This window comes from Strongylocentrotus purpuratus, unplaced genomic scaffold, assembly GCF_000002235.5.
Source record: "Strongylocentrotus purpuratus isolate Spur 01 unplaced genomic scaffold, Spur_5.0 spur5_scaffold_21, whole genome shotgun sequence".
Lineage (NCBI taxonomy): Eukaryota > Metazoa > Echinodermata > Echinoidea > Camarodonta > Strongylocentrotidae > Strongylocentrotus > Strongylocentrotus purpuratus.
The window spans coordinates 33,086,604-33,099,809 of NW_022145607.1; the positions used below are offsets into that span (position 1 = coordinate 33,086,604).

At 37.8% G+C, this 13,206-nt stretch overlaps 1 long non-coding RNA gene across 1 annotated transcript; it reads left to right on the forward strand.

Moving 5' to 3' along the window:
• Positions 1–619: 619 nt before the first annotated feature.
• LOC115928027 lies at positions 620–6,794 on the forward strand. Its single transcript, XR_004065829.1, has 3 exons — positions 620–686; positions 3,985–4,064; positions 5,155–6,794. It is a non-coding gene; the product is annotated as an uncharacterized LOC115928027 (long non-coding RNA).
• Positions 6,795–13,206: the final 6,412 nt, after the last annotated feature.

Genomic DNA, 13,206 nt, shown 5'->3' on the forward strand with positions numbered 1-13,206 from the left:
GACCCCTCATGTACAAGTTCTTCTCAATGCCAATGAGCCGCTTAGGAAGATTGCTCCCCAGGGAGTTGAGATGGTGCACACAATGTGCGCTGGCTTGCATTGTTTCCTATGACCGGGCTAATAATATCATTGTAAAGCGCTCATCATTCAAAATTGGCGCTATAACTAGAAATATAACTTTTAATTATAACTTATTTTAGTTATTATAGTTAACTAATATTGGCTTTAGTAATTATTACAATGCCTACGTTATTTAAGTACTTTGCAACTCCGAAACAAGAGGACACTGTAGTAACCACTATTAGACAGGGCTATGGGGACATTATTTGTATATATATGATTATTATTTTATTTGTGATCATGAACGTCGATCAAGGGGGTCCCGTCAGCGTTTACATGAACCGTCGAATCCGTCGATTTTTGGCAAATTTTTCAAAAAAATTTTTCTCCATAATTGCGTTGATTGTTATGATATCTTTCTACTGACAAATTTTCAGATGCTGATTTGAGATAATTTTTGACAAAAACATATTTATATTTTTACTACAAACGAAACGTTGCCCGGAGCGATTGCATGAACCGACGAATCCGCGAATTCGACGGTTCATGAAACCCGCCTTCCTTCAATTCTAGCAGACGATGAACCGTCGAATCTGTAGCAGCGTCTGAACGGGATGTAAAAATTGGTAAGAAAACTGTGTTTCGTGTACCTAGTTGTACTTTTATGATATTAGATGCATGAATTTAATGAAAATCTGAAGTCGCTGCTTAAATTATACCAATTTATAACACATTTAAGCAGATATTTCGAACTCAAAACTCGGGTTGTCCCACCTGTTGATTTCGGTGTTAGTAAATCTAGAGATGTAGATAAAATCAATTTCAATGGACAATGGACAATATATAGGTCCAAGTCAAGACGGACGATTGTTCGTACTATGAATTCTAAATCTAACTCTAAGTCTAATGTGTTATCATTTCAGTATTTGTTTTAAAATATGGGTAGACTATTATTATTAACTGTTGAAATTATTAAGTGTGGACGGCGGTAAATGCATGGTGTTGTTCATGGTTGTCGATCACTCACTACTATTCATTTTATTTTAAACTAGAGTTTAGACTAAGTTAAATAAGAGTTTAGCCACCCTGAAGCTTTCACAAATTTTGAGTCCCGCATATACGCCATACTTAAATATTGTTCACGCCATTAATATTCAAGCAGTGTTAGATCTACAAGATGCTTTCAGCGCGCAGCGGTCACTTTTTCTTTTCCTGTTTTCCTTAGTTTTCTGTGCCGTCGAATGCCCATGCGTAGAAAATGCGCAAGTAATGTGAAAACTGCTGGAAGTATCCGCAGCCGATGCACAAATTATGAGCAATTTATTTGTAAATCATATAGTGAACTAGTCGTAAACATGCGTGTCACTCGGGCATTGGCACGCACCGGTCAGTATGGACACAGGTAGAATACGTATAGGATACTCATGTTCCTGAAGTGTTCACGAAAGTCATCCACCAAATTTGTTGTGCCAAAATTTTAAACATTTTGAAAATTCTGCCACAAATTTCAAGCTTTGTCCCGCATTGGCCTCGATCATCCTCCAGCATGTTCCGCAAACGCTTCCTGTTATGGCAAAAACGTGACATGAAACAATGGGCAAACCAATGCGCAAACCAATATCGTGCAAGTGTCAGGGTGGTTTAAGACTATGAGTTTAACTTTGAAATTAGTGACTAGATTTTGTCTAGATTTAGATCGAACTACTGTTAGTGTTAGTTAACTTAGTATGCAAATAATTGTTTCAATCCCTTGTCTTTTGTTTTGTTTTGATATTATTGTAATAGAAAGATGAGTATTCTATTCCAAAAATTCTGTGCACAATGTCATGGGTACATTTTCTGTGCGGGAACGCTAATAACTAATAGAAATAGGGGCCTGGCTGGTAATAGCTCTGTCCTGATGATGCTGACACAAACTGCAACAGTGTCAATTGGTCTGTGATTTGTGTAGATCTACTCACCTTTTCTCTCTATACATTCACAAATTAAAGATTCTTTTTAAATCAATACAATTTGAATTTGAATTATGAAATATCCAGCCCCACCCTCCACCCCCATGCCGCCTATGCCTATATGATGACGACTCGGACAGTCAGATATTGAACATTTATGTTTATTTTCGGGGGGGGGGGGGGGGTGGCCGAGGTGGTTTCCTTGTAAAATGTATCGTCTTAATTGTCACCAAAATAAATGTTCATAAGTTTGACTCTCAGTTGAGGGGGGGGGGGGGGGGGGGGGGGGGGAGGGGGAGCAAGATTTCCCACAAAGGGGACAAATTACGACAGGATTATGGCTGTGTTTTGTTTTCCTTTCTCTTGTCCCCACTGAAGCGGGGGAAATATATTAGCTAGATTATGGGGATGTCTCTATATAATTATCAAAGCTGAAAAGAAAAAAATACTTTTAAAAAGACATGATACAGGGGACGCCACCGTTCCCATAATGCCTTAAGGTCACAAAATCGTATCTTATATGGCTTAAAATCTTGAAAATCCTTACTTGTATTGTATATTTACGAAAAGCTTGAATATTGTATATAACTTAGGTCCCTATAACCCCCTCTCTGTCGCTTCCTTCCTTTGCTGAGGATAAGGGACATGTTAGATCAGCCCCTTGATGGCAACAGTGCTACACCCCCACCACCCCCCCCCCCATGAAACACACACAGGCTACGCCATCTATGAACTACTTGGACGAGAATTGTCGATAATATGCACTTGTACCAAGGAAATACTTCAGGGTGGGTGGGCCGAATCGCGCAGCTTGGTCAGACTGATTGGGGGGGGGGGGGGAGGGGGCTAGGGCCCGGGATGATGGGTCACATATCTTATTGGGGCATGCCTTTTTTTTCTTTAAAAAAAAAATGTATGTTTTCAATGAATGTTTTCTACAAACATTCAGGGCCATGTGGCGTCCCCCCCCACCCCCCGCACCCACGCTACAGCCGTGGGGTGTCCCCTATCCATTTTGCTTTCTTATTATCATTTTGTTTATTGCTTTTTTTACTTTCATTTTTGTATGAATAGGGACCCTCTTCTCCTGTTATGAATAGCGACCCTCATTAAAATTTATGAATAGCGACCCTTTCCTCGTTTTCTGAATAGCGAGTCTCTTCTTGTATTATGAATAGCGACCCTCTTCTCGTGTTATGAATAGTGACCCTCTTCTTCGATTATGAATAATGATCCTGATGAATAGCGATCGGCCCTCTTTCGGTATTATGAATAGCGACCCTCATTCCGTGTTATGAATAGCGACCCTCTTGTCGTGTTATGAATAGCGACCCTTTTCTAGTATTATGAATAGGAACCCTTTTCTCAAATTATGAAAAGCAGCCTTATGAATAGCAGTCCTTATGAAAAGCGGACCTTATGAATAGCGGTCCTTATGAATAGCGGTCCTTATGAATAGCGACGTTGACCTGATTTTTCGGTCTAGGTTGGTGATACTACTTCAGTTTAGGTCAGGATTGGGTTAGCATGGTTTGGGTTAGACAGAAATAACCGTCTGGTATGGGTCATTCTTTAATAAAACGGACTTTTGCCAACATTTCCCATTTAGATGGTACTTTTTACGGCTCGCACAATGGGGGTAGATTGATCGATTACTACCGATTTTGTACCACTTCTGGAAGTTCTGGTACAAAAACTTTCTCTCCCTTTTTTCTTGATTTAGATCTAATTGAAATAAAAAATGAGACAGAAGAAAAAATACATATTTCTTTTCTATGTAAAATTTAAAAAATTTAAATTACGTATTTCCAAAGGCGAAATTTACGGAATTACTTTATACGAGTTATCCAATTTTTATCTCAGAACCAGGGAAACGGTATGTTTATGAATTCAAACTGTAATCTATGACAAGACTCGGCCGGGTCAACTTGGCAAATAATTAATTTTTTGAAAATTTTCATTTGTTTTCCAGCAATAAAAAGTTGGAAGTTTCTCGCAGAAATCCTGGCATGACCTTTAGCTGCATTCTGGTGAAGAGTGCTGTGTGATCTGGTAAGTAATTCAGTTTGACCTTTTTTTTCTTCTTTATGTCTCCTTTATGTCTTGTTTGTTCAACAAAAGAATAATTGTGATAGCAGAGTGATTTACAGAGTCATTATTTAACTGTCATGATTCTCTGAAGATTTTTTGTCTCGTCTGCATAGCTAGAGTGAGACATACAATGTAGGTACCGCTTTTTCCTACCCCGGCATCAAAAATTTAAAATCACTCTCATTTCAAAAGGTTATGTCCAAATTTGATGAAAATTGCATATAGCAATGGGCCACGTTCGTAATGTAACCAAATTTAATGCATAAGTCTTTGTGAAGTGCCTCAGTACAAGTTATTTCATTCACCTTATAAGAATAATAGTATTTCAATAGTCAGAAGGCAAACTGCATATATTTAGTGTTGCTAGGTAGGTCAAGCCATAATGTTTGTCCAACCTGGCAACAACTAATATATGCAGTTCGGATTCTGTCTATTGAAATACTATTATTCTTTTCAGGTGAATGAAATAACATGTATTGAGGCACTTCACAAAGACTTATGCATTAAATTTGGCTACATTACAAAAATGGCCTATTATCAAGCATCACTTTATTATGTGGAAGAAATTTTATGAACAAGGTCAAGGTCAAGGTCAAAAGTAAGTAATGTTTAATATTACTTCAGAAACTTTTAAGTATGCAATTTAATGAAACTTGCACCCGATCATTATTAAGGATCATACATGTAGATTATGTGGAAGAATTTTCATATCTAAGGTCGTGGACAAAGGTGAATTATGGTCACTTGTGTTATATTTTGCTTCAAAAATAACCTTTTGTTAAATTGTCATTTCAGAAGTATATGTCCAAATTTCATTAAACCTGCACCCAACCATTATGAGGAAGAATTTCATCACCAAGATCAAAAATCAATTATGTTTTAGTGAATGAATAGTGTTGCCATCCAGTGGTTGGTCATTTCACCTGTTTTTAGTCAACTTGGCCGAATGCTACCAAATTTAGATATCAATTGGTAGTGTTCATACGTAATAGGCAAATTGTGAGGTGCAGGCAAGACATCACATGCAGTTATCTTTTTATTTTATTTTCAGGTGGAGATGACCTGAACTTGCTTTGTGCTGCAATCTCTTGTACATGTACCACCAGATTCCAGGAATGTGATAACTCAACTTTACTTTCATCATAGAGGTGTTGTGGTCTAGTGGATAAGTCATCCGACTGCAGATCACAAGGTACAGGGTTCAAGTTCTGCTGCAGCACTAATGTCCTTTGGCGAGACGTTAATCTACATTTGTCACTCTCCACCCAGGTGTTAAATGGGTACCCGGTAGGATGCAAAAGTTAATGTAGTTGGATGAGCAAGTGTGCGTTTGTAAAATGGGGACTGGGCGGAATGCTCCCCAGGGAGTGAAGAACATGCATACATTGTGTGCTGGCAAGCCTAAATCAGATGACTGGGTAATGATATATATATATCTGTAAAGCACTTAGACACATCGTTTTATTGATGTATCATGTGCTATATAAAAACAGAATATTATTATTATTACACCTGTAAGAACATCAAGATTTCAAGGTTAAGAATTTCATAATTATAAAAAGCAAAGTGATGAATGAAAAATATAAAAGATTCAGCCTAATTTAATTGTCAATAAATTGATGCAAATGAATGTAAAACCTTTCAGGATTCTATGGTTACACTGATGGAGCATGCTTACATGTTGTAATTATGATTCATATCCAAGATATTTTTATTATCTTTTGCTATTTGCCCACTTTTGTAAAATAGAATATTTCAAGCTACCACATCTGGTTAAAGCTACAATAGCTGACAGTTGGGCAAGGATGTTCAATTTGTTTTGGTGCCAATGGGTGCCGGCTTAATGTGCATATGTATAGTGTTGGGTTCATGATCATACATCATGTTGAGCCCTTACTGTGTTGAACATTACCTCTTTAAGTGGTTATTTATATTAGGTATTGAAGATCAGTACAAGTTCAAGGCAAAGTTACCATAAGCGCATTACAAATTTAGTACATTGACAAGGGGCATTTAATAACAATTAGTGAACTGGCCGCATTGTATTAGAGAGTTTTTTTTAATTGTGATACTGTATCTTAAACTTTTGATGAAGGAATAACGCACTGTAAATACAAATAATTTCAAAAACATATCTTCACTGAAAATATATGTGTGAATAGTGTTACATGGTTTCGTGAAAACCGTTGTTCTTGTGCATTACCTATTGGACAATATGAGGTATAGTATACCAGGTCAGAAGCTGATTTGAACTGGAAAAGTTATAACTTTCTGGCTTGTTATTTCAGCTCACTGCTTGTGAAATCATGAACATTGTTACCAGTTCACTTTAATGCAGATCTTTATTTGACCTTTACTCAAATCGTTTTGAATCTCATGATAATATTATGTAACTCGTGATGAATTCATGATATAGCCCAAGAAAATAAGTACACTGAATGGCGCATGATTTGAATTTAATTTATTTTATTCATTAAATATGTGTAACACTCGAAAATTGTCCTATTACTTCACCTAAATATATAGGATTATGATGTGTTTTAGATTAGGTCACACTACAATCGTCAGCGGTATCAATGCCACAGTTGTTATTACTCAAAGAGTTGTAATTTGTGATAATTGATTATTAAATAAGCTTTGTCTAGTGTGTTTAAGATTGATGTCAAATAAAGTTTGGATGTGAAAATATAATTTTGTTGTGTTTAGTTATTATTTGATAACATATTATATACAATGTTCCAACATAATTGTAGTAATCTACCTGTCATACTTCAGGAAAAGGGGTTACAAACTTCAGTTCAGGATTATTTCCTATACTAGAAGTAGATGCTACATGTCAAGCCCGATATCAATAATGTGTTTAGTTTATGGTTACATTTTCGTTCATATAAATCAAGGTCTTTGAAGAGAGATGGTATACATGTAGGAGTGTTGGAAATGGAATTATATGATCATGAAAATACCCAAATTGTGAGCGAAAATATATGGAGATCAAATTGATTCAGAAAAGTGAAAGAGAAATCAGAAAGAGGATAAAGAAAATAATGAAGTGGTATGATCGAGAGGCCAAGCAGTATGCAATGATTCAATGAGTGGTTGAATTCAACTCCATATAAAGATGAATTATATAGAAAACGATTGGGGAAACAAGATGTGATGGGGGGGGGGGGTAGAGTGGCTTATTAGACAAATAACAAATTGAAACAGAAACAATATTATAAGGAACACAATTTGAAGGGAGATCAATATTTAGGAAATGTTTATGATCGAAGTCCTGTTATTTCCTGAATTATTCATTTATCAATTAAAGTCTCATTAAGAAAAATGAAAGTAGTAGGCCTAAACCAAATTACTCGATAGGTAAGCTCGAACAGTTCAACATTGAAAGTTCGATGACCCGCATTGGGCGCGTGTATTAAACGAGCAAGAACGGTTGCATGAACCGACGAATCCATGCGCATTCAGCGCTTTTGTGTTGCGCGTATTCACTTTTTGTTTTTATGAACTGTCGAATGCGCTCCGCTTGCCACTTTTGGTGTAAAAGGCGTAGTGCGAAATTACATCATCATTCTTATTTTATCATTACTCGACGATCGTTCAAAATTATGATTAGTTTTTTATATGGTGATTATAAGCTGGTTTCAGGCTTTCACACTAACTAAAAATTATCAATAGCAATTATCGTACATTGCGCTGTAGCGCTGTTGGAAAATGTCAAACTTTCAAACCCGTTTTTCTCGAAAGTAAGATTTAGAATTCAGTGGACGGATTCGACGGTTCATGTAAACGCCGATTCTGTCCGACCGTCCTGTACAAGTATATACAGGAATTCGCGCTATATGCACATTCATGTGCATGTGGCTTTTCAAGATTGGTAGAGCGCATGCTTTCCGATAATAGGATCCCGAGTTCGAACCTTTCCCACTGCCTTTTTGACCTTCATCAAAGCAATTTATCCACAATTATAGATGCTTTATACTCGGGTGTATACATGAATACCCTGTAGGAGGTAAGACCCCTCATGTACAAGATCTTCTCAATGCCCATGAGCCGCTTAGGAGGATTGCTCCCCAGGGAGTTGAGATGGTGCACACAATGTGCGCTGGCTTGCATTGTTTCCTATGACCGGGCTAATAATATCATTGTAAAGCGCCCATCATTCAAAATTGGCGCTATATAACTCGAAATATAACTTTTAATCATAACTTATTATAGTTATTGTAGTTAACTATGGCTTTAGTAATTATTACAATGCCTACGTTATTTAAGCACTTTGCAACTCCGAAACAAGAGGACACTGTAGTAACCACTATTAGACAGGGCTATGGGGACATTATTTGTATATATATGATTAGTATTTTATTTGTGACCATGAACGTCGATCAAGGGGGTCATCTGTCCGACTTCCTGTACAAGTATATACAGGAATTCGCGCTATATGCACATTCATGTGCATGTGACTTTTCAAGATTGGTAGAGCGCATGCTTTCCGATAATAGGATCCCGAGTTCGAACCTTTCCCACTGCCTTTTTGACCTTCATCAAAGCAATTTATCCACATTTATTGATGCTTTATACTCGGGTGTATAAATGAATACCCTGTAGGAGGTAAGACCCCTCATGAACAAGATCTTCTCAATGCCCATGAACCGCTTAGGAGGATTGCTCCCCAGGGAGTTGAGATGGTGCACACAATGTGCGCTGGCTTGCATTGTTTCCTATGACCGGGCTAATAATATCATTGTAAAGCGCTAATCATCCAAAATTGGCGCTATATAACTCGAAATATAACTATTAATCATAACTTATAGTTAACTGATATTGTCTTTAGTAATTATTACAATGCCTACGTTATTTAAGCACTTTGCAACTCCGAAACAAGAGGACACTGTAGTAACCACGATTAGACAGGGCTATGGGGACATTATTTGTATATATATGATTAGTATTTTATTTGTGATCATGAACGTCAAACAAGGGGGTCATCTGTCCGACCGTCCTGTACAAGTATATACAGGAATTCGCGCTATATGCACATTCATGTGCATGTGGCTTTTCAAGATTGGTAGAGCGCATGCTTTCCGATAATAGGATCCCGAGTTCGAACCTTTCCCACTGCCTTTTTGACCTTCATCAAAGCAATTTATCCACAATTATAGATGCTTTATACTCGGGTGTATAAATGAATACCCTGTAGGAGGTAAGACCCCTCATGTACAAGATCTTCTCAATGCCCATGAGCCGCTTAGGAGGATTGCTCCCCAGGGAGTTGAGATGGTGCACACAATGTGCGCTGGCTTGCATTGTTTCCTATGACCGGGCTAATAATATCATTGTAAAGCGCTCATCATTCAAAATTGGCGCTATATAACTCGAAATATAACTTTTAATTATAACTTATTATAGTTATTATAGTTAACTAATACTGGCTTTAGTAATTATTACAATGCCTACGTTATTTAAGTACTTTGCAACTCCGAAACAAGAGGACACTGTAGTAACCACGATTAGACAGGGCTATGGGGACATTATTTGTATATATATGATAAGTATTTTATTTGTGATCATGAACGTCGATCAAGGGGGTCATCTGTCCGACCGTCCTGTACAAGTATATACAGGAATTCGCGCTATATGCACATTCATGTGCATGTGGCTTTTCAAGATTGGTAGAGCGCATGCTTTCCGATAATAGGATCCCGAGTTCGAACCTTTCCCACTGCCTTTTTGACCTTCATCAAAGCAATTTATCCACAATTATAGATGCTTTATACTCGGGTGTATAAATGAATACCCTGTAGGAGGTAAGACCCCTCATGTACAAGATCTTCTCAATGCCCATGAGCCGCTTAGGAGGATTGCTCCCCAGGGAGTTGAGATGGTGCACACAATGTGCGCTGGCTTGCATTGTTTCCTATGACCGGGCTAATGATATCATTGTAAAGCGCTCATCATTCAAAATTGGCGCTATATAACTCGAAATATAACTTTTAATTATAACTTATTATACTTATTATAGTTAACTAATACTGGCTTTAGTAATTATTACAATGCCTACGTTATTTAAGTACTTTGCAACTCCGAAACAAGAGGACACTGTAGTAACCACTATTAGACAGGGCTATGGGGACATTATTTGTATAGATTAGTATTTTATTTGTGATCATGAACGTCGATCAAGGGGGTCATCTGTCCGACTTCCTGTACAAGTATATACAGGAATTCGCGCTATATGCACATTCATGTGCATGTGGCTTTTCAAGATTGGTAGAGCACATGCTTTCCGATAATAGGATCCCGAGTTCGAACCTTTCCCACTGCCTTTTTGACCTTCATCAAAGCAATTTATCCACAAGTATTGATGCTTTATACTCGGGTGTATAAATGAATACCCTGTAGGAGGTAAGACCCCTCATGTACAAGATCTTCTCAATGCCCATGAGCCGCTTAGGAGGATTGCTCCCCAGGGAGTTGAGATGGTGCACACAATGTGCGCTGGCTTGCATTGTTTCCTATGACCGGGTTAATAATATCATTGTAAAGCGCTAATCATCCAAAATTGGCGCTATATAACTCGAAATATAACTTTTAATCATAACTTATTATAGTTATTATAGTTAACTGATATTGGCTTTAGTAATTATTACAATGCCTACGTTATTTAAGCACTTTGCAACTCCGAAACAAGAGGACACTGTAGTAACCACGATTAGACAGGGCTATGGGGACATTATTTGTATATATATGATTAGTATTTTATTTGTGATCATGAACGTCGATCAAGGGGGTCATCTGTCCGACCGTCCTGTACAAGTATATACAGGAATTCGCGCTATATGCACATTCATGTGCATGTGGCTTTTCAAGATTGGTAGAGCGCATGCTTTCCGATAATAGGATCCCGAGTTCGAACCTTTCCCACTGCCTTTTTGACCTTCATCAAAGCAATTTATCCACAATTATAGATGCTTTATACTCGGGTGTATAAATGAATACCCTGTAGGAGGTAAGACCCCTCATGTACAAGATCTTCTCAATGCCCATGAGCCGCTTAGGAGGATTGCTCCCCAGGGAGTTGAGATGGTGCACACAATGTGCGCTGGCTTGCATTGTTTCCTATGACCGGGCTAATGATATCATTGTAAAGCGCTCATCATTCAAAATTGGCGCTATATAACTCGAAATATAACTTTTAATTATAACTTATTATACTTATTATAGTTAACTAATACTGGCTTTAGTAATTATTACAATGCCTACGTTATTTAAGTACTTTGCAACTCCGAAACAAGAGGACACTGTAGTAACCACTATTAGACAGGGCTATGGGGACATTATTTGTATATATATGATTAGTATTTTATTTGTGATCATGAACGTCGATCAAGGGGGTCATCTGTCCGACTTCCTGTACAAGTATATACAGGAATTCGCGCTATATGCACATTCATGTGCATGTGGCTTTTCAAGATTGGTAGAGCGCATGCTTTCCGATAATAGGATCCCGAGTTCGAACCTTTCCCACTGCCTTTTTGACCTTCATCAAAGCAATTTATCCACAAGTATTGATGCTTTATACTCGGGTGTATAAATGAATACCCTGTAGGAGGTAAGACCCCTCATGTACAAGATCTTCTCAATGCCCATGAGCCGCTTAGGAGGATTGCTCCCCAGGGAGTTGAGATGGTGCACACAATGTGCGCTGGCTTGCATTGTTTCCTATGACCGGGTTAATAATATCATTGTAAAGCGCTAATCATCCAAAATTGGCGCTATATAACTCGAAATATAACTTTTAATCATAACTTATTATAGTTATTATAGTTAACTGATATTGGCTTTAGTAATTATTACAATGCCTACGTTATTTAAGCACTTTGCAACTCCGAAACAAGAGGACACTGTAGTAACCACGATTAGACAGGGCTATGGGGACATTATTTGTATATATATTATGATTAGTATTTTATTTGTGATCATGAACGTCGATCAAGGGGGTCATCTGTCCGACCGTCCTGTACAAGTATATACAGGAATTCGCGCTATATGCACATTCATGTGCATGTGGCTTTTCAAGATTGGTAGAGCGCATGCTTTCCGATAATAGGATCCCGAGTTCGAACCTTTCCCACTGCCTTTTTGACCTTCATCAAAGCAATTTATCCACAATTATAGATGCTTTATACTCGGGTGTATAAATGAATACCCTGTAGGAGGTAAGACCCCTCATGTACAAGATCTTCTCAATGCCCATGAGCCGCTTAGGAGGATTGCTCCCCAGGGAGTTGAGATGGTGCACACAATGTGCGCTGGCTTGCATTGTTTCCTATGACCGGGCTAATAATATCATTGTAAAGCGCTCATCATTCAAAATTGGCGCTATATAACTCAAATATAACTTTTAATCATAACTTATTATAGTTATTATAGTTAACTGATATTGGCTTTAGTAATTATTACAATGCCTACGTTATTTAAGCACTTTGCAACTCCGAAACAAGAGGACACTGTAGTAACCACGATTAGACAGGGCTATGGGGACATTATTTGTATATATATTATGATTAGTATTTTATTTGTGATCATGAACGTCGATCAAGGGGGTCATCTGTCCGACCGTCCTGTACAAGTATATACAGGAATTCGCGCTATATGCACATTCATGTGCATGTGGCTTTTCAAGATTGGTAGAGCGCATGCTTTCCGATAATAGGATCCCGAGTTCGAACCTTTCCCACTGCCTTTTTGACCTTCATCAAAGCAATTTATCCACAATTATAGATGCTTTATACTCGGGTGTATAAATGAATACCCTGTAGGAGGTAAGACCCCTCATGTACAAGATCTTCTCAATGCCCATGAGCCGCTTAGGAGGATTGCTCCCCAGGGAGTTGAGATGGTGCACACAATGTGCGCTGGCTTGCATTGTTTCCTATGACCGGGCTAATAATATCATTGTAAAGCGCTCATCATTCAAAATTGGCGCTATATAACTCGAAATATAACTTTATATTAAAGTTATTATAGTTATTATAGTTAACTGATATTGGCTTTAGTATTACAATGCCTACGTTATTTAAGCACTTTGCAACTCCGAAACAAG